The following is a 3,049-nucleotide window of genomic DNA, read 5'->3' as shown; positions in this document are numbered from 1 at the left end:
CATGTTTGAAGACTTGGCAACTACGCAATAATTTGTAGCGTGTTCCTCGTTCGTTCTGCCGTGGTTGGCAGAATATGGCGTCTCTTGTTAGAAAATAGTTGTGATTTTAGTAAGTGAAACGTGATTAGTGTTTATACATGTATTTTGGATAAACTTTTAAGGTGTGAATATGGTTAGACAGTGCAGAATTTGTAAGAAATTGGATTATAAACATCCACATCAGCTATCCTTCCACAGGTAAGCGTGCTTGAAGGTGACTTTGGAATGTATATGCAACTGTGGCCATTGTCGTGCGTGTGGGTAACTTTTATTTGAATAACGGTAAAATTTTATAAAACTGACTTGGTATTTTTTTAAAATTTTTGCTGAAATAGTAAGAAAACAATAATATGAACCACGTTTGGCCATTAAAATCAAAGGAAAATGCTGCACCACAAATAAGTTACAGACATTATTTATATTTAATATATTTATAGGTATTTCAATGTTATCCCTTATACCCAACATTACAAATTTTAATCATTCATCATTTTCATTTTCCTCTACGACAAAAACCTTTTCAAAAATATATTTACAATTTTACTAAATGCACGAGCATAAAAACTGAATAAATACAACAGCAAAAATATGGTGGTGGTTCACTTATACATAAAAATACCGAAGATGCAATCAACTGAAAGTTGCATTCATTCAACCATTTGATGTTCTCCTTTGGGAATATATTTTTATGTCTCACTGAAAATTTGCCTCAGTATTCTAAAAGTGAAATGTGAACGTTTTTAGGATGCTTGGGGATGGTGCAACAAGAAAGAAATGGTTACAGTTATTGGGATTCCAAGAAGTTATAAAAATATTATATATATTTATTATAAAAATACTGAGTAGCTGTTGAAATATATTGACTCAGGACTATAAAATATTTTATTTTGACCCATCCAAAATGTACGACATTGGAGATGTAATCGCGCGCATCAGTTGGATGAAAATAAAGCCCTCTGCTTTCCCCTTGTCTAGCTTCACCCAACATATGAGATAGACTGTGACATGCATAGTCCCCTTTATTTAAATGTTCTTGGACGTAACGCACGACCACCAAACTGGCGTTTTAAAACGGCCGCGATTTCTAGAATTCCTCTGCTTAGAACCCGTGCGGGTTCTAAGACGGCATCCTCCTCCTCCTCCTCTTCTTAGAACCCGTGAATCGACACTACTGACGTTCCTCAAAAACATATAGACCTACTAAATTATTACCCACTATTATTGTATGAGTAGGAATAGTGGGTAATAATTTAATAGGTCCATAGGTACGTTTTTGAATGGACATCGATATTTGGAGTTTTTGCAAAATAATTTGCAGCCACTATTAGACGATGTTCCATTAGACACCCGAAGAAACGTTTAGTTCATGCACGATCTATTTCAATGTTGATGTATTTGATTATTTCCATTGTGATTCTAATAAAAGACATACCCCAGAAATGTTTTTTCGTGTTCAAACAAATAACATTCGTGGATTTAGGAAGCGTGTAGAGGTGGAAGGTACACAAATTGAAAATGTATTTTGATAGTTTTCTTTCTTTCAATACATTTTTTTTACTTTACTTTAATGTTAATGAAAATTACATTAGCAGATAGTAAGATTTTCTAGGCTCTTATTTTAAAAATATATACGATTCTAACATAAGTAATTATGTCCAGTTAAAAATTAAAAACAAAAAATGGTGGAGGCACCGCTCGATGTGCACTCTAACATAAAATCACAAATATTTTCTAAACTGTTAATTTTACCGCATTGAACCAAGAGAGTATTATTGTTGTAAGTTTAAATAAATTCGCGGTTTATCTATCGGATAGGTAGAGCGAGTCCTCGGCCTCACTGCGGTTAAGCCTATCTAAGGTAGTAATATGATTAAAAGTAAAGCAAGCGTAGAAAAACGCATGTTCTCAGATTTACTACTGTCAAATAAGATAGAAAAATTCGTACCTATTGTCAAACCAATACTCAAGTATTACAGTGTTAATAAATTAGTGTTCAGTTCAATAACGGAGTTATTATTCCCCGGGAATCCGTCTCCAAAATACAGTCCACTAGAAGTAGCCCTTGCAGAGCCCACACCCACATTATCTCCACATAAACTTGGTCCTTCGAGCCGGATAGTCGCAATAAACAGGAAAAAAAGGAAGCCCCAAGAAACCTAATTAAAGCCCAGATACCCTTTGAAAAAACTATAGATTTCACTGTGCGTCACAAGAAAAGGAAAGTCGAGAGCTGTACCCCGTGTATTGAGAGATAACCCAGAGTGCGATTCCACGCTGTGCGACCCATCTCCGTTGTTGAAAGTCACACCGTAGAGTTGCGCCCTGCACCGTATCAGCTCCAGGAGAAAACCTACACCCCGCACCGCAGCAGCTCCAGGGCCAGGGAGGTCCAGCATCTCGCATCACGCAGCACGCAGCACGCACTAATTACCTGGCAATATTTAAGAAACTGTGTAATATAAATAGGCAGGCTAGGATAATTGAAAGCTCATTTATACAAACAAAAAATGGAGAATTTAAAGAAATCTCGCGCGAGAGCTAAATCAGCCATAACTAGAATAGAAACGTTTATTACAAATTCTGAAAGAGATCCAAAGATAGATATAAATGAGTATTCAATTAGAGAAGAATTTCTACCAAAGGCTTTTGAAGATTATACTAAAATTCAGAACGCAATCGAGGACGAGGACGAGGACGAGTCTCAAGCCGACGATAGAATCCTTGTAGAGTCACGTGATTTAACTATTGCTGCGAAATTAAAGAAAATAATAACTAGTTTAGCTAACAAAGGTCTTGTGAAAGCCGATGCCGCAAGTAGCAGCCACACTTGTCTTAATTCTCATTCTCGCAATCAAGTTAATCTTCCTAAAGTTAATTTGCCCACTTTTAGCGGTAAATATGATGACTGGCCCGCATTCATAGATTTGTTTACTGTATCAGTTGACAGAAATGAACACATAAGTACCACTCAGAAATTTATTTATCTGAAGACTCATTTGACTGAAGAACC

Source organism: Anoplophora glabripennis, unplaced genomic scaffold, assembly GCF_000390285.2.
Source record: "Anoplophora glabripennis isolate ALB-LARVAE unplaced genomic scaffold, Agla_2.0 scaffold666, whole genome shotgun sequence".
NCBI lineage: Eukaryota > Metazoa > Arthropoda > Insecta > Coleoptera > Cerambycidae > Anoplophora > Anoplophora glabripennis.
The sequence above is the reverse complement of the archived record's forward strand: the minus strand, read 5'-3'. Positions refer to the sequence as shown.